The sequence below is a fragment of the Giraffa tippelskirchi genome, chromosome 7 (genome assembly GCF_054371585.1).
Source record: "Giraffa tippelskirchi isolate mGirTip1 chromosome 7, T2T-mGirTip1v1.2.pri, whole genome shotgun sequence".
Classification (NCBI taxonomy): domain Eukaryota; kingdom Metazoa; phylum Chordata; class Mammalia; order Artiodactyla; family Giraffidae; genus Giraffa; species Giraffa tippelskirchi.
This window is the reverse complement of record NC_137281.1, coordinates 136,808,841-136,828,471: the sequence shown is the minus strand read 5'-3', so window position 1 is coordinate 136,828,471 and position 19,631 is coordinate 136,808,841. Positions and strand designations below refer to the sequence as shown.

At 40.7% G+C, this 19,631-nt stretch overlaps 1 protein-coding gene across 1 annotated transcript in view; it reads left to right on the top strand.

Moving 5' to 3' along the window:
• Positions 1 to 19,631, top strand: part of ESR2 (estrogen receptor 2) — a 103,839-nt gene that overhangs the window by 16,948 nt on the left and 67,260 nt on the right. The window lies entirely within an intron of this gene.

Here is a 19,631-nt window from a genome sequence, read left to right as displayed (position 1 = left end):
CTGGTCTAGTAACCTGAAATAAGTGTTCTGAGATTGTTAGTCTATATTTAAAATCTTTTCAATTTAGTCAGAGGGAGTAACCAAATCACACACGTACCTTTTTTGGTGGAATAAACATGGCTATTCTGGCCTCTGAAAAAAATACATGTTCTATTTTTGCTAATAATTTCCCCTTCTGTGTTCACATAGCTTTTATAGCAGTGTTTTCATAAACAATGCATTATCATACATCTAGAATTGGTATGTATGTTTCACAGACAGGTGTGAGACTTCTTGAAGCCTTCAATGTTAATCATCACTGATGGTATCATTGTAAATGAGTAGTAGAGAATGTAGAAGCTTGGAAAAATGTTGGCTTTGAAAACATAAAGCAAAAGTATTACACTAGTTGGCAATGTCAGGAGGCCCAAATATGAATTTAAGTTAGAGTTTTATGAAGTAATATAAGTTCTCCTTTTAATGCATTTTAATATAATTTTCTTTAGTATCCCTTAACACCCTTTAAGCCAATAGTTCTCCATAATTATTTTAAAGTCAATGTCCTTTCTCTGTAATTTTACCATCCTCCATTCTCCTAATAAACACAGCTGTAAGTTGAAATGATTTTGAAGAACTGTGAGCAAAAATCTAATACCAAAAAAAAACAACACCTCTTGTCATTTTGAAGAGAGGGGCATGCTAGGTAATTGACAGAGAATGACCAGGAACATGGACATGGAAGTAGGTCAAACAGATTGAATTGTTAAGTATTTTGAATGCACTGTAAATGAGATTTTGAAATCAATATGCCATTTTGGTTGCATCCAATACGGAATTTTAAAGCTAGAGGCAGGATGGAAAGATATGTAATACTGCTTTGTTCAGCCTTGCTAATACAAATGAAAGTGCTGTGTGTATTAAGTTCCCCAGAATCTCTAGAAAAAGGCAAACTACACTCTTTTATAATTTTGCCTTTAGAACAAGGTGTTTAAAATTGTATATGAGATAATTGTATGCTAAATACTGTTGCAATATACATGATGCTAATTTTCATCTTGTAACATCTTACTGTTTTTTATTGTTGTTATTTTGGGGTTTTCCTTAACAGCTCTTGACTGGGCACAAACTTACCATCTTTTATTATGCTGCATTCAAATGTAGGGATTCTAAGCAGCCGTGACTAAATCTCAAGGAATTGATATTCTAAGTGTAACAGATACTTTTGGTTTCATACCCAATAGCCATTTCTTTTTGGTTGTCTTCTACGGCCCCATACGCTGGGCTGGAGGAAGCACAAGCTGGAATCAAGATTGCCAGGAGAAATATCAATAACCTCAGATATGCAGGTGACAGCACCCTTATGGCAGAAAGTGAAGAAGAACTAAAGAACCTCTTGATGAAAGTGAAAGAGGAGAGTGAAAAAGTTGGCTTAAAACTCAACATGCAGAAAACTAAGATCACGGCATCTGGTCCCATCACTTCATGGCAAATAGATGGGGAAACAATGGAAACAGTGAGAGACTTTATTTTCTTGGGCTCCAAAATCACTGCAGATGGTGACTGCAGCCATGAAATTAAAAGACATTTCCTCCTTGGAAGAAAAGCTATGACCAACCTAAACAGCATATTAAAAAGCAGAGACATTACTCTGCCAACAAAGGTCCATCTAGTCAAAGCTATGGTTTTTCCAGTAGTCATGTGTGGATGTGAGAGTTGGACTATAAAGAAAGCTGAGGGCTGAAGAATTGATGCTTTTGAACTGTGGTGTTGGAGAAGACTCTTGAGAGTCCCTTGGACTGCAAGGAGATCCAACCAGTCCATCCTAAAGGTGATCAGTCCTGGGTGTTCATTGGAAGGACTGATGCTGAAGCTGAATTTCCAATATTTTGGCCACCTGATGTGAAGAACTGACTTATGTGAAAAGACCCTGATGGTGGGAAAGATTGAAGGTGGGAAGAGAAGGGGACGACAGAGGATGAGTTGGTTGGATGGCATCACCGACTCAATGGGCATTAGTTTGAGTAAACTCCAGGAGTTGGTGGTGGAAAGGGAGGCCTGGTGTGCTGCTATGGGGTCGCAAAGAGTCAGACATGACTGAGTGACTGAACTGAACAGCCCCATGTATGTTAGAGTGCCACTCTTTGTTTGCAGTCTTGTTCTCAGTGGAGAGGTAAAACCCGATAGGTACAAGCTAGTCAAAGTGGCCCTTTCCCTTAGTCAGTGATTGGCTTAGAGGTTGAATTTGAACCAGTTTGGTCAAGGAGACAAGAGAAATGTGCTGGAGAAACTCAGTTTTTCCTTGTTCTCAAAAAAAGATGGAGAGTAGAGATAATCTTTTTTTTTCTACCAAATGTCATGCCTTATTGTGACCCTTGGACTGCTGCTGTTGTCTAGAATCCGAGAAGAGCTGACCTGAGGACAAAGTGAAGCACACCAAAGAAGGCAGAACAGAGATGAAAAGTATAGATTCGATGACAGTATTGAGTTTCTGATTTGGAATGAAAGTTACAGCTGCCCTACACCTAGGCTTGTTAAGTGACATTGCGCGTTTCCAGGAATTTATCCATTTCTTCTAGGTTTTCTTTTTTTTTTTTTCATGGTATTCTCTTACAACTGATATCTGTGATATCAATTGAAATTTCTCTTCATTTCTTATTTTGTTTGAGTCCTCTTTTTTTTTTTTTTTTTTGGCAGCTTAAAATAGCATACATTTATTATCTCAGTTTTGGATGGGTTGGGGGGTGGAAATTGGGAATCTGGATACAGCTAGCTGGGTCCCCTGCTTCACATCCTCTAAAGTGAGTGAAGTCTCTCAGTCGTGTCTGACTTCTTGCGACCCCATGGGATGTAGCCCACCAGGCTCCTCCATCCATGGGATTCTCCAGGCAAGAGTACTGGAGTGGGTTGCCATTTCCTTCTCCAGGGGTGAGTCCTCTTTCTTACCACATTATTGACTAAGGGATTTTTGCAGAAACTGATGCCTGTGTCCTGTCTCTGGTCAATAATGTGTTAATGAGCCTGGATAAAGGCTTATCAATTTTGTTTATCTTTTCAAAAAAACAGTTCTTGGTTTCCTTAATCTTTTCTATTGTTTTTTGGTCTCTATTTATGTTCTCTTTGATCTTTATTATTTCCTTTCTTCTGCCAACTTTAGGCCTTGCTTTTTTCTCATTTCTTTAGGTAGCATGTTAGGTTGTTCATTTGAGATTTTTGTTGTTTATTGAGGTAGTTCTGTATCACTGTGAACTTTCTTCTTATAACTATGTTTGCTGTGTCGCATAGATTTTGGGAAGCTGTGTTTTTATGTTCATTTGTCATAAGGTGTTTTCTGATTTCCTCTTTGATTTCTCTGGGCAATTCTCAATCCACTGCTTCTGTGAACGGAGAAGGCAATGGCACCCCACTCCAGTACTCTTGCCTGGAAAATCCCATGGATGGAGGAGCCTGGTAGGCTGCAGTCCATGGGGTCGCTAAGAGTCGGACACGACTGAACGACTTCACTTTCACTTTTCCCTTTCATGCACTGGAGAAGAAAATGGCAACCCACTCCAGTATTCTTGCCTGGAGAATCCCAGGGATGGCGGAGCCTGGTGGCTGCCGTCTATGGGGTCGCACAGAGTCGGACACGACTGAAGCGACTTAGCAGCAGCAGCAGCAGCTTCTGTGAATGCAAGTAATGGCCATCCTCACCCCCTTCAGATGCAGTACCAGGTCCAAGACTGCCACAAATGAGCATTCTCTTTGGCACTGGCAGCTTTCACCCTAGTAGGGAGCTGCACTAGAACAAGGGGTGGCAGAGTGGGTGCTCAGCATGGGAAAATGACTGGAGTGCCAGGTGGTTTCAATCTGCTTCCTCCACGTTGCTCCTTGGAGTAAGCAGGCATTGTGTGCATTCTTTGCAAGCTGAATCTAGGTTTCTTACAGCCCTCCTGTTGGTCCCACTCTTTTTCAAACGAGCTAAGGCTTAAATTCAATTATGTGTGTGTGTGTGTGTGTGTGTGTGTGTGTGTGTGAATTCAATTATAACAAAACAATTAAGAATTCTTGAAACAGAGGTGAGAAATATAACCGCTATGGTCTCAATGTTTGTGTCCCCCCCATAATTCATGTTGAAACCTAATGCCCAAGGTGATGGTCTTAGGAGGTGAAACCTCTTCATGAGTATGATTAGCATCCTTATAAAAAAGACCCCTTCCACCATATGAGGACACAGTGAGAAGTCAGCAGTCTGACGGCCAGAAAAGGGCTCTCACCAAGGCCTGACCATGCTTATACCCTGATCTTAAATTTCTAGCCTCCATAATTCTGAGAATAAATTTCTGTTGTTTATAAGCTACTCAGTTTGTGGAATTTTGTTATAGTAGTGGAAAAGGACTAAAACCATAACTTTTAGGAAGTAATTGTGAATTATGTATGTTTTCATCTGTAATCTGTGCTTAGTCGCTCAGTTGTGTCTGAGTTGTGTCTGACTCTTTGTGACCCCCATGGACTGTAGCCCACCAGGCTCCTCTGCCCATGGGATTCTCCAGGCAAGAATACTGGAGTGGGTTGCCATGCCCTCCTCCAGGAGATTTTCCCAACCCAGGGATCGAACCCAGGTCTCCTGCATTGCAAGTGAATTCTTTACCATCTAGGGAAGCCCATGTTTTTATATTATTAGTCAATCAAATACTATTATGCATTCAATCACTGTTGTCCTATCAACTGAACCTACGCATGTGTGATAATAATTGAATTTAGTCATTTTTGATATTTTGCCAGCTTCCAGTCCTAGTAAACCATACTTTTACATATAGTTTTCAATTTTGTCATTTCAAAGGTGCATTTGTGAAATATATTTGTATGATAGGATACATTTTATTTAACAATTTTTTAGCTTACTTATCATGTTTAAAAATTTAAACTGTGTCATATGAGCCTTCATTTGTATGCTTGTCTGAGGTCCTAAAGATGTTAGGGACAGCCTCAAGCCCTCAAAGAGGGCTTTAAGGTCTTGAAGCTATTCCTGTGGTTACTGTGGAAACATCTGGTCTGAGCCAACCATGGCTAATCTCCTCTTCTTCCTTTTCTCCCTCTTGTTTTTGTTATTGAAAACTTGGCAAGAGGGAGAAGGAATCTCCTGGAGATCAGTCTATACACTTTCCCTTTCCAAGAAAGACTCACAGTAGCTGAGGAGCCTCTGGAGTGGCAAAAGAGGCACCTGGAAAGACTTTTGTGTTTGCATTGACCTGCAAGGGGCCTGGCTGACTTCCTCGTCCTCACCCAGTTCTGCTCAGTGCTGAAGGATGCATAAAATTCCACCCTTGGAACTTTATCTTAAACTTTTGTCTATCTTTTAGCATATTTGTACTTCTTGAGAACAAATTTGACTTTGGAAAAGCAGCAGAGAGGATCTGTGTTTCCAGGACAACAGAGAGGAAGAACCACAGAATACAGTGGAGCTGAGACAGAGAGATGAAGGAAGCTATAATGGAGTTAGGGGAACTGGAAGGAGGTGAGGGGAAGTGTGATGGAGACATGGGAGATGGGTGGAGATGAAGGGAGATGAGATGAAGATGGGGAGAGATGAGATAAAGTTGGGGAAGGAGATGAGAAAGTCTAACTGCCTTTTCAGCTATTTTGCCTAGGGATGGAAGGAAGGGGAGAATATTGGAAATCAGGTTTTGACAGTGAGAGGGAATTAGGCTTTCTGTAGAATAGCTAAGAGAGAGCCTTGTTATGCTGATACTTGAAAACATGGGCTTCAGACAGATGAGCTCAAATCCATCTGACACCTTTTCACTATCTAACCTTGGACAAGCTGATTAACCTGCTTGGGTCTCAGTATTATCACTTGTAAAATTTAGCAGAATAAATTAGGACCTATTTCATAGGATTATTCTGAGGACGAATGAGGTGTCATTTGATAAGTATTTGCTAGCATGCCTAGCACATTCTAAGTAAATTACAGTTATTGGATAATTTACTCTCCTTTCCAACAATTCATTTGAGTAAAGACTCCATGAATTGTCTTTAACCTAAACTCATCCAAGCCTATTTCTGTTCTTACCGCCCAGACATTCTGACCCTAGATAACAAGTCTTTGAAGCAGGAAAATTACCAAAAAGGAGACTGATTCTATTTTGTTCTAGTCTGACCTTCATTGAATCTTCCCTCAACATTGCCACCAGGATGACCCTTTAAAATGTGAATCTACTTTTTACTTTCCTGCTAAAGTCTTTGAATAGCTCCTTGCTTCCAAAACAGAGTAAAAGCTCTTTAGCTTGCCATAGCGGGTCCTCCTTGACCTGGCCTCTGGTGATCTTTCCTTTGTTTATTGTGTATGTGAATTTCCTCCCAAGTAACTGAACACAGGACCTGCCTCATTCATTTCTGTCTTTTCAGTGTTTGGTTTTGATTAGGAAATATCTTCAAGTGGCTCATAATGTTAAACATGTAAAAGAATACAGTGAAAACTCTCTTAACTCTGTTTTCTAGATAGACTGTTACCCTTCTAGGAGGAAACCAAGTAATGTTAATAGTTTTTTTAACATCTTTTGGGAGATAATTCATGTGACTGTGTGTGTGTGTGCATGTATTCTTTCTTCTCCCTTTTTAAACAAATGGTAGCATATTATGCATAGCATTCTGTCCTCTGATTTTTCCCCTTAATATATCAGCAATCTTTCTATTTCAATATACAGCACATTTTCCCAGTCTTTTTTTTGCCATTGCATGGTGTTATTCATATCGTTATACCTCAACATCTGGCACATAAATGATAAATATTGAATGAATGAAAACAAAAGGACACCTTCATGCCACTCTTGGAACTAACTGAATAAGCATTATTCATTACATCCCACAACTATAGGTTGTTTCAACGCATGTTACATGAATCACACATGACAAAGGCAAATCATACAAGTCTTCTGATCTAACAACAAATAGAAACAAGTAGAAATCTGACTTGTCTTACTCTGTCCCATCCATTAGAGGGAGACATGAACCTGTTGTGTAAAGCCAACGTGTAGATTCTCTAACTAGAAAATCTGAACCAACTCTACAGCAGGTGGTCCTTTGTAGAATCTTAGCCCTTAATAAAGCTACCCAGGACTGCAGGATCTGGGATGCTAAAGGAAGTCCATTGCAGGAGGAGACAGCGTAAAACTAGGAGGGAGGACATAGGTGGGTTCTGTTCAGTTACTAACAGCAAGACAAATTCATCACCTTTGCTCAGTGCTGTGCTAGTAAACAAGCTCTCAAAAAAACAATCCCACGTGTTTGTAATAATGTTTATAGATTCCCTAGAGAAAAAGATAATACTCAAAGTGAGCCAGGAACCAAAAACCAGAGAATAGTCAAGAAGCATCCACGTCAATCAAGTTCTGAAGGAAACAGACCTGAGCACCCCTAAGGGTTTCTCTGACCAAGAGACATCTGTAGTGTAACTACTCACAAGGCTGATTTCAAACTATTATTGGTTAAACAACTGAATTGCAAATTCCTTGGGCATTTAGTAATAAGCTCTCCTGAGTGTGACCAGGCTCCTGCATACTGCTTGCTGTGTTTTGTTGGGCCATAGTGATCTCACCTGTAAAATAGGGACAATAAATCACCCATTATACAGTGGACACATTAGCACTTTGAACACTTCAAAGTGATGTTTCCCAAACACCCTAGATTATAAAATCACCCAGTAGCTTGTGGAGAATGCACATTTCCAGGATCTGTCCCAGAGCTCCTGGTTTAGAGTCTGCTGGGGAGGAAGGAACTGTGAGTCTGCATTTTACTTTAAATTTTTAATTGATTTATATTAACAAACAATATTGTGTTAGTTTCAGGCATACAGCATAGTGACTCAACATTTTTATGCATTATGAAATAATCACCACTGTAGTTTAGTTACCATTTGTCACCCTACAGAGATGCCACAATATTATTGACTAAATATTCACTATATGTACATTACATCCCGTAACATTTATTTTATAGCTGGGAATTTGTATTTTTTAACTACCTCCACTGGATTTCATCTGTCTCCCCAAACTTTGTTCCTCTGGCAATCACCAGTTTGTTCTCTGTATCTATGAGTCTGTTTCTGTTTTGTTTGTTCACTTGTTTTGTTTTTTAGACTCCACATGTGAGGTCATACAGTATTTGTTTTTCTCTAACTTATTTCACTTAGTATAATATCCTCTAGGACAATCTATGTTGCTGTATATGGCAAGATCTCACTCTTTTTTTTTTTATGGCTGACTAATATTCATGTGTATGTGTGCATATATATACCACATGTTCTTTATCCATTCATCTACCGATGGACACTTCAGTTGTTTCCGTATTTCCATATCTTGCCTACTGTAAATAGTGCTGCAATGAACATAGGGGTACATGTATCTTTTTGAATCAGTATTTTCATTTTCTTTGGATAAATACTCAAAAGTGGAATTGCTAAATCATGTGGTGATTCTATTTTTAATTTTTTTGGGAATCTCCATACTGTTTTCCATAGTGGCTGCACCAGTTTGCATTCCTACCAACAGTACACAAGGGTTCCCTTTTCTCCACATCCTTGTCAACACTTGTTGCTTCTTATCTTATTGATAGTAGCCATTTTGACAGGTGTGAGGTAGTCTTTCATTGTAGCTTTAATTTGCATTTCTCTGATGGTTCGTGATGTTGAACACCTTTTCATGTTCTTGTTGGCCTTTTGTATGTCTTCTTTGGAAAAAATGTCTATTCAGGTGCTCTACCCATTTTTCAAATGAACTGTTTTTTGGATATTGAGTTGTATGAGATCTTCATATATTTTAATTGACCCCTTATTGGGTATATCATTGGCAAATATCTTCTCACATTCAGTAGGTTGCCTTGTCATTTTGTTGGAAGTTTCTTTCACTGTGCAAAAGCTTTTCAGTATCATGTAGTCCCATTTGTTTATTTTTATGTTGTCCTTGCCTGAGGAGACGTATCCAAAAAATATCGCTAAGACAGATGTCAAAGAGGTCACTGCCAACTTTTACTTCTAGGAGTTTTATGGTTTCAGGTCTTGTGTTTAAGTCTTCAATCCATTTTCAGTTTATTCTTGTATTTTATGTTATAAAGTGGTCCAGTTTCATTCTTTTGCAGTAGCTGTCTAGTTTTTCCCAACACCATTTATTTGTCTTTTCCTCACTGTATTTTCTTGCCTTTTTTGTTAAAGATTAACTGACCATATGAGTATGGGTTTATTTCCGGGCTATTTTGTGTGTGTGTGTGCCACACCATACGGCATGTGGAATCCCAGTACCCTGCCCAGGGATTGAACCATCCCTCTGCCGCCACAGTAGAAGCATGGAGTGGTGAATGCTGAGCTGCCAGGGAAGTCCCTGGGCACTACTTTGTTCCAGTACCCACACACTTGATTACTGTAGTTTCACAGTATAGCTTCAAGTCTGGGAGATGTTATATCCAGTTTTATTATTCTTTTTCAGTATTGCTTTGGCAGTCAGGGTCTTTTGTGGTTCCATACACATTTTAGGATTATTTGTTCTAGTTTTGTCAAAAATGCCATGGATATTTTGATAGGGATTGCATTGAACTGATAGATTACTTTGAGTAGTATGGGTATTTAAATAGTATTGATTCTTCCAATTCACGAGCACAGTATATCTTTCTATTTATTTGTGTTGTCTTCAATTTCTTTCCTCAGAATCTTACAGTTTTCAGAGTACAGGGTTTTTACCTTCTTGGTTAAATTTATTCCTAAGTATTTTATTATTTTTGATGCAGTTGTATAATAAATGGGGTTGTTTTCCTTACTTCTCTTTGTGATGGTTTGTTATTAGTGTATAGAAATGCAACAGATTCCTATGTATGAATTTTGTATCCTGCAATTTTACTGAAATCATTTGTTAATTTGAATAGTTTTTTTGTTTGTTTGTTTTGGTGGAATCTTTGGGGTTTTCTACATATCATAGCATTTTCAAATAGTAACAGTTTTACTTCTTCTTTTCCAGTTTGGATAACGTTTGTTTTTCTGCCTAGATGCTGTGGCTGGGACTTCCAACACTGTGTTGAATAAAAGTCGTGAAAGTAGGCATCCTTGTTCTTGATTTTAGAGGAAATGGTGTCACCTTTCCACCACTGAGCATAATGTTAGCTGTGGGTTTGTCATAGATGGCCTTTATTATGTTGAGGTATGTTCCCTCTGTACCCATTTTGTTCAAAGTTTTTCTCATAAATCAATGTTGAATTTTGTTAAGTACCTTTTCTGTATCTATTGAGGTAATCATATGATTTTTATCCTTCATTTTGTTAATGTGAAGTGTTACACTGATTGATCTATGGATTTTAAAACCATCCTTAGCTCCCTGGCATGAATCCCTCTTTATCATGCGTATGATCCTTTTAATGTATTATTGAATTCAGTTTGCTAATCTTTCATTGATTATTTTTTCATCTATGTTCATCAATGATATTAGCCTGTAATTTTTTTGTGTGTGTATGGTATCTTTGTCTGGTTTTGGTATCAGAGTAATGCCAGCCTTGTAAAATAGGTTTGGAAGTATCCCTTCCTCTTCAATTTTTTGGACTAATTTGAGAAAAATAGAAATTGACTCTTCTTTGAATGTTTGGTACAGTTCACCTGTAAGCCATCTGGAGCTGAACTTTTGTTGTGGGGGAATTTTTAAAATTATTGATTCAATTTTATTACTAGCAATTGGTCTATTCAGATTTTCTCTTTCTTCCTCATTCAGTCTTGGAAGATTGTATGTTTTGGTGAGTTTATCTGGTTTTTATAGATTTTCTGATCTATTGGCATATAATATTTCATAATATTCTCTTATGATCTTTTATATTTCTGTGATGTAATTTTTCCTCTTTCATTTACAATTTTATTAATTTGGGCCCTTTCTCTTTTTTTCTTGATGAATCTAGCTAAAGATTGGTCAATTTTGTGTATCTATTCAAAGAACCAGCTCTTAGTTTCATTGATCTTCCATTTTATTTAAAAATTTTAGTCTCTATTTCATTTATTTCCAGTTTGCTGTCTATGATTTCCTTGTTTCTACCAACTTTGGACTTTGCTTGATCTTTTTCTAATTTCTTTAAATGTGAATTTAGGTTGTTTATTTGAGATTTTTCTTGTTTATTGAGGTAGGCCTGTGTCCCTGCGAACTTCTTAGAACTGCTTTTGCTGCATCCTGTAGATTTTGGAAAGTCGTGTTTCCATGTTCACTTGTCTTCAGGAATTTTTTTCATTTCCTCTTTGGTTTCTTCATTGGCCCATTGATTGTTTAGTAGCCTGTTTTTTAGTCTCCACACATTTGTGTTTTTTTCCAGTTTTCTTCTTGTAATTGCTTTATAGTTTCATACTGTTGTGGTCATAAAAAATGCTTGATATGATTTCAGTCTTCTTAAAATGATTGAAACTTGGGCTTCCCTGGTGGTCCAGTGGTAATGCCAATGCAGGGGACACAGGTTCAATCCCTTGTCTGGGGAGATTCCACATGCTGAGGGGCTACTAAGCCTGTGCACTATGACTGCTGAGCCCATGCTCTGGAACCTGTGAGCCACAACTATTGAGCCTGAGGCTAGGGCCTGTGTTCTTCAACAAGAGAAGCCACTGCAATGAGAATCCCTCATTCCGAAATTAGAGAGTAGCCCCCACTCACCACAACTAGAGAAAGGCCATGTGCAGCAATAAACACCCAGCTCAACCCCAAATAATACATAAATAAATAAAAAATTTTTAAAAATAAATAAGTGAATTTAATAAGGATTTAAGGTTATCAGAAAAAGGTTTTATTTCTGTATAACATCAATAGGTAATTTGAAATAAAAATTTGGAAAAAAAATTCTTGAAGCTTGTTTTGTGACCTATGTGATCTATCCTGGTGGCTTTAACAGACCAGTTGGGGCTGGAGTGGATGCAGCTCAGAGAAGTCCCTGGGAAGCACCACACTGAGGCCATCTTAGGGGCACTTCTAGAACTAGTGTGAGCGCAGACCTGGGACAGTCCTGGGGTATACCACACCCAAGGCTGCCTTAGGAGGACACCTGGAGCTGGAGCAGGCATGAGGGGTTCCTGGGGGAACCTAAACAATGGCACTTGCCAGCACCTCTGACCCCAGAGAGGGCTCCAGCAGTTCCCTGCCTGTTCAGCAGAAGTTCTAGACTTAGTCATTGGATTTCCTTCTCATATAGCCTAGATGTGCTGTAAATTGACGGTGTTTTGCTGTCTCACAGGATTGGCGAGCTTATGATTGGGCCCCTCAGTAACATCCCTCCCCACTGTAGGTTGCCATGTGAAGAGGGTATTCCTGTGTCTCCACCTTTTCTCCTGGTTACTGTGGGGTTCTTCTATGTGCAATAGCTGTTCAGCCAGCCCTCAGGTCCTCGTCAGGAGGAACTCTACATGTAGGTGTAGATTTTACATGTCTCTGGGAGGAGGTGAACTGAGGGTCTTCCTAGCTTCAATCTTGGACCCCTGCTGGGGATCTGCATTTTAAACAAGTGACCCAGGTAACTCTTAGGATACAGGAAGGTGGGGAAATGCTGCTCTCAATTAGTCTGCTATTTTGGTCACCTGTCAGTAGGTCTTTCTCTGACTTCCTTCACAATGGGGCTTGCCTGAACAGATGTATTCAGAGTTCTAGGACTAACTCCAGGTAGGGTATGTAATTTCTGTACTACTGCTCCACCCTCCGAGCCTAAACATCTCATATCAGGACACTTGCTCCTTGCACTTTCCTAGGCCAAGGCTCCCTTATATCCAAGAAGTCCTTTGCTCGAAAGACTGCTCTGTTGTTTTAAAGCTGTCATTTATTGGGAATTTACCAGGTGTCAGGCATGTTACAACTCATCCTTTCTTTTCATCCATTCAACAAACCTGTGGAGTAGATTCTTAATATGTTCTTCCCATATTACAGAGGAAGATCAAAGAGGCCAGGAAAGTGTTCAAGGGCAAACGACTGGAAGTGGTTAGGCTGAAAACCCAACCCAGGACCCACTGACCCCAAACCTAGACTCCATCTTGCTGTGGCCTCTTGTGGCCTGCCTACACAGGCGCCTTTGTGCTACACAGGCGCCTTTGTGCTGACTGTCCTGTCTCTGGAAGTCCTGTGCTCTGAATTCAGATGCCAGAGGCCAGAGCAGAATAATGAGGGATTTTGAGGGAAGGTTGCAGAGTTGGGCCTGGGCACCTGTAGAATTTGGAGGAGACCCAAGGGCAGATCGGTGCCCTAAGTGTCTGAAACTCAGTGAGCTCTGGTAATGAACTCTGGGGGCAGGGGGTTAATGTAAATCTCTCTCTAAGAGGAACTCAAACACTCAGGGAAGAGAATTCCCATCCTCTGAATGTCCACAAAACTCCCGGTTTCCACCATTCGTTTGTCATTTATTATTCATAATAGTTCTCGTAGGTCGTTTCTTAGGCATTTGTCTTCTCTACTTGTTTTTCAGTCTCTGATTTGTGTCTGACTCTTTGTGACCCCATGGACTGCAGCACACCAGGCTTCCCTGTCCTCCACTATCTCCTGGAGTTTGCTCAAGTTCATGTCCATGGAGTCAGTGATGCCATCCAACCACCTCATCCTCCTTAAGTAGAGTATAAAGCGTTAGGGAGGTCAGCAGTTCAGAGAGAATAGGCATTAGACTAAAACAGATCTAGTTTCAACCCTCTGTCCTTACTTTACTAGCTGTATGATATTGGGCATGTTACTTAAACTTTCTGAGCCTTAGTCTTCTCATCTGTTAAATGGGAACATCAGTCATACCTACCTTGTGAGATTGTTTTAAGGATTAAATGAAATACTGCAGATAGAGGGTTTACAAGAAATTGCTGAATAAATGGTAGTCACAGCCTCCTCCATCTCCTCCTTCCTTCTCATCAACTGAGAGCAAACACCTTCATATGCCTTTGTGTTTCAGGCAGGCTGTTAAGGCACTATTGTTCTTCAGCGCTAATGGGGCATTTTCACAATAATACAAATGCATAAGGTCAAGAAGCATTCTAAAAAAAAGAGTGTTTTATGAAAGAATAAATGTGATGTCGAGTGTCAGAGTAATTTTAAGGTGAAAAAACACTAAAGAAGCTGTCGGTGATGTTCTCTCCCTTGAATGGAATTTTAGACTGATACAGAGTGGGAAGGACAGAGGGAAAGGAAGGGATCAGGCTGACCTAAGTCTAGAGATGCCAGTAGTAGCAGCATGGAGGACATTCAGAGACCCCAGTGCTTGGAATGTGGGAAATGAATCTGCTGACGGGAGGCATGTATGGACCTCTATGATGTGTCAGGTGACCAGGGTTCCTGTAACTATAAACCTGGAGAACTCGCTTCAATTTCTTTATCTGCAAAATGAGGATAAAATCATTGTCTCAGAGTTGGTGTGAAAATGAAGCATTATGTGGACACATAAGTGATCTATTAACTGTAAAGTGAAAGTGAAAGTGTTAATTGCTCAGTCATGTCCAATCTTTGTGAACCCACGAACTGTAGCCCACCAGACTCCTCTGTCCATGGGATTTTCCAAGCAAGAATGCTGGAGTGGGTTGCCATTCCCTTCAGGGGATCTTCCCGACCCCAGGAATCGATCCTGGGTCTCCTGCATTGCAGGTAGTCTCTACCATCTGAGCCACCACGGACTACTATTAATTGTAAAAGTGATCTGTAATCTGTTATCCTAGGGTAGCAGTTCTCAGTAAGCTGTGGCTGGTGGATGGAAGAGTGGGTGGGAACAGGCTGAGGAATCCTATGGCCTGCACATGGGCAGAACCTGAAGGAGAGACAAGTGAGCAAAACTGCCTCGATGGATAGGGGGAAAAGTGTAGACCTGTAGAAAGAAGAGAAAAAAAGGGGGGAAATGCAAGAATTCTAGTACATTGGACAACACTGACAAGACCTCAGAAGCTGTATGAACTATTTGGAGAAGATTTTTTCCTGGCTGTAATTCCCAGCAAAGGAGGAGACTGCATACTGGAGAAGACCATTTCTTTCTCCCATTAGGCTCATCAGATCAAGTAGTAAGTAACATGTGTGAAAGAAGCACCTTCTCTCCGTGCACAAAAGACAGGATCTGTAGTTTTATAAAAGCCACTACTGCAATGTGCATCACTGGAGTGTTAGCTGATGTGGGTCTAAAGGACAACATGAGATGTTTCTAGTAACTTTCCATGATGTGAACAAAGAATTTGAACATGTCAAATACATTTACAAGAAATAAAAAAACAGAATTAGTTTTTTTTGAATTCTAAACTCTATGGAATCAGACAGTCTTATTAGAATCTGTGGCTTCTTAAGCCATGTATGTCTATAACCTATCACCTTTTTGACCTTATTTCTGGGAATATTACACTGGCAGACCTGTTATTAATAATACGTTATGCTATGCCAAAGGAAGTAAGGAAGCTGCATTTCTGGAATTGCATTTGAGTCATTTGTGAAATTGCCCATTACAATTTCCCACCATTTCTAACAGTTCTGCAAGATGTTCTTTCTCAGCTGGGTTTTCAAATTCATGCCAGTGACCTCCAGGGGCTAGTTACTTTTCTAGCTCAAGATGGAATTTCTTCAATCAGAGTTGGGCCTGATGTCAGGAACATTTATTCTTCACATTATTTGGTTTCAGTGGATAAAAAACTAGAAACTCATGGTCTGCGAGAGATTTGTGTGGAATTTAAGTACCTTCCAGAAGAAGAAGACAGGACAAAAAGTTATTTTACCTGTATATTTGCAAATGTCAAAGACCAAGACTGAAAAAATAAGGATGACTCATAAGGAGTTGGCTATACATGCTGACTGCCCAGGTGGTTCATTTCAACCGCGGGTCAGAGTAACCTTGTCCTGTGGTCTGGGTATTAGGTTAGGTCTACCCTGCAGCTTATGTCCTTGGTCACCTTACTAGAGGCTCCAGTCAAACACATGTCAATAAGGAATAAAGTTATGTAAATATGCACACAGGTGGTCAGGCCTAGAAAAGAACTTGGCAAAAATTCATTCAGCAATATCCGGACTCTTTAGGACAAATATCCCTCAGTTTCTACAACAAGCAAGAAAAGCATCACAGGATAACTGGAGAAAGCAAGGTATTAGCAGGTAGATGGTAGATAGATAGCACAGGGCTGGAACTTTCACTCTGCCACATGCACTTGGGTGATCTTACCAAAAAATCATCTCTCTGTGCCTCATTTTCTCCATAGGGAGCAGAGATGGCCACACGGATGTTATCTGGATTAAATGAAATAAAGTGAGCCAATTTGTGTAGGCCTGCCATTGTATTCGGGCTAGAAAGATGGCATAAATATTAGGTTCACTTTAATTTCTACAGAAGACCTAATCCTGAAGAGCTCTGTCCAAATTCAACTTTTCAAATGTCAAGTTCTATTTTACAAACCTGATTTATGAGCAGCTGCTACTGCTGCTGCTGCTAAGTCGCTTCAGTCGTGTCCGACTCTGTGCGACCCCATAGACGGCAGCCCATCAGGCTCCGCCATCCCTGGGATTCTCCAGGCAAGAACACTGGAGTGGGTTGCCATTTCCTTCTCCAGTGCATGAAAGGGAAAAGTGAAAGTGAAGTCGCTCAGTCATGTCTGACTCTTAGCGACCCCATGGGCTGTAGCCTACCCGGCTCCTCCGTCCATGGGATTTTCCAGGCAAGAGGACTGGAGTGGGGTGCCATTGCCTTCTCCTATGAGCAGCTGAGGTAACCTCTAATACATTGCATTAGTAACACCACCTTCCCAATTTGTCGCCATCAAATAAAAGTGTTATTGCTGGTACAATGAACCTTTCCCTTCTCTTTTATTAATTTCATCACTTTAGGGTTTCATCTCTTGGATCCTCTTAAAACAGAGTAATTTATACCCGCGTAATATGAAGGTGCCTGATCCTGTTATACTTTGGAACACATAAGAGCATCCCAGGATCTAAATCCTCCCACCTGCCCTCAGGCTGAGAAGAGAAATAGTAACAATCCCAAACCATTCTGTAGCATGACACACTTCAGGTCATCTGTAAATCTCCTTCCCCTTTACACTTTTGTACATCGGCTTTTGCCTTCTTGTCTTTGACAGCATTTATTTATTTAGCCCCTTGGTAGTTTCTTTGCTACAGAAAAGTCTCTCCCTTTACCTCTTATCTTTCCAAGTTGAAGCCTTCACAAAGTATTTGTTGAATGCCTGGGTTGTATTAAGTGGGTGCCATGCGCAGGATACTGCTGTGGTGGGGGGTGCTGCAGATACAAGACGGGCATGGTGCAGTCACAGTGCAGGCAGTGTTGACAAGTAGGCTGAGTGCTAGGGGAGGCAGTGTGCATGTTCTGCTGGACTTTCAGTCTTCGCTTTACTCAGGCTCTTGGCTTCTCCAGACAGAGAAGGGCTGGGATGAGAAGATGAGGGAGATGCACCCCATTGGACATGCTTCCCTTTTTCCTACAGCAAAATGCACCGAGTCTTACTCGGACTTTCTTTGATTTTCCAGATGACATTTAGCTCATCTTGCAAGCTCATCTCATGAATGTAATTATAAATGCTAGTAAAATTAATATTACACATCTTACATAACTGAACTGTAACAATCCAAAGCTTTAACCCCAAAGGAAGTTAAAGGACTGAAGTCCTCACCATTCAGTCCTTATCGTAGGATATTTGGGAGAGGGAAAATCCTTTCCATGTTGTACCATGTGGGTGCTTCCTTAGGTAGGTCATAGGTGAGGTGGAAGTGAAAGACCCTGCTGAAAAAAAGGTACATCCACAATGCTAGATTTCAGGTGCTATTTGGCCTCGCTAATGGTATTAACTGTTTCAAGAATCCCTTCTTGGTTTTAGCCTTGGTTCAGGGGGAGTTGGAATAGTCACCTTCCCCACTCACTGCATTCAGCTAGGCAAGTTTCCACCCCTAAGGTACCATTATCTTTCTTGATCCACAGAGTGAGTCAGAAGGAAATGTTCTCACTCCCATTCATTCTCTTTGCTTAATATTTCCTGCAGTGAGGTTTCCTTGAGTGACAAACAGCTTCTGTGGGTGTTTGAGGGTCTTGAAAAAGAGAACATGTTGTTCCGGTGAGTGGAATGACTTCTGAAGGAAGCATCACAGCAAACAGGGAGCTCTAGTTCCCAGAGTTGCTGCTGCTGCTGGTGCTGCTAAGTCGCTTCAGTCGTGTCCAACTCTGTGCGACCCCATAGACGGCAGCCCACCAGGCTCCCCCATCCCTGGGATTCTCCAGGCAAGAACACTGGAGTGGGTTGCCATTTCCTTCTCCAATGCACGAAAGTGAAAAGTGAAAGTGAAGTCGCTCAGTCGTGTCCGACTCTTCGCGACCCCATGGACTGCAGCCTACCAGGCTCCTCCGTCCATGGGATTTTCCAGGCAAGAGTACTGGAGTGGGGTGCCATCGCCTTCTCTGTCCCAGAGTTGAGCAGAAGCTTTTTTCACAGGTTTCAGGAGACTTTAAGGTGGGGCTTGTCTGCAGGAGATACAATGTTCTGACATTCAAGTCATCTTCATTTCCAATTGATTGCAGCCATTGCATGGAAGAAAACAGAGTCTTGAGCTCTCACTGGCCTGGATTCAAGTTCTTCTCAGCCATTGACTGGCCATTTGCTCAATCATAAAATGGGGCTAATTAATAACAGAATTGACACAGAGGCTTGTTGTAGAATGAAATAATACGTATAGAAAGTGGAAAGTGAAAGTTGCTCAGTCAAGTCCAACTCTTTGCAACACCATGGACTATACAGTCCATGGAATTCTCCAGGCCAGAATACTGGAGTGGGTAGCTGTTCTCTTTTCCAGGGAATCTTCCTATCCCAGGGATTGAACCTGCAGGTGGATTCTTCACCAGCTGAGCCATGAGGGAAGCCCGTAGAAAGTGGAGCATGGCTAAATGCCCCATGAGTGGTAGCTGTTTATGAACGCATTGTTGCTACTGGGTTCTTTTCTTACTATGCATGACTTCAGGTAGCTGATATAAGCTCTGTGAGCCTCTCTCTGTTACTCCATCTGAGAAGTGAGGTCAATGAGGATTAAATGAGATGCTGTGCAAGCATTTAACGCAGTTTCTGGCATGATGCAGATACTTAATTGATGTCAGTTTTCTTAACTGTTCCATAATCTTTGTCTCCTCATTGGCCCATGCATGACTGGAATTCCTTCATAATAATTTTTCATTCTGGGATATCTGTTGACAAGTACTAACAAATGAAACTGATTAAAAAAAAAAAAAACCAACCATCCTTTAAAATTTTCTCCTTAAGGTGGAATGAAGGGAAAAGCACATGGGTATTAGGTACTGGAGAAATACCTAGGAAAGGGAACAGAGGAGCAAAGACTGGCAAAGATAAGCATTTTGTCCTCTACCATCCTCCACAGGATGGATCTTGCCAGCTATACACTCTCCTGTCTAAACTCCTCAGCCTCAAGGACCAGGAAACACTGCCCTACAACTTGAGAGAATCCAGGAGTCTAAGCTCTAATGAAACTTGGAGGTGGGGAGAGTACAAATTTTTGATAACCATTGTTTATAAAGTAGGTGACTCTCCACATTTGGAGAGTGTCTCCACCACCTGTGGACTTGACTCTTAAAAACCCAGAGCACACTAGCGTCCCCTCTAGGCTATTTTTGGTTAAACCCCAACACTTAAGTCTGTAAAAGTTTCCTTCCATATGCCCCTTTGGTCCTCCTGCATC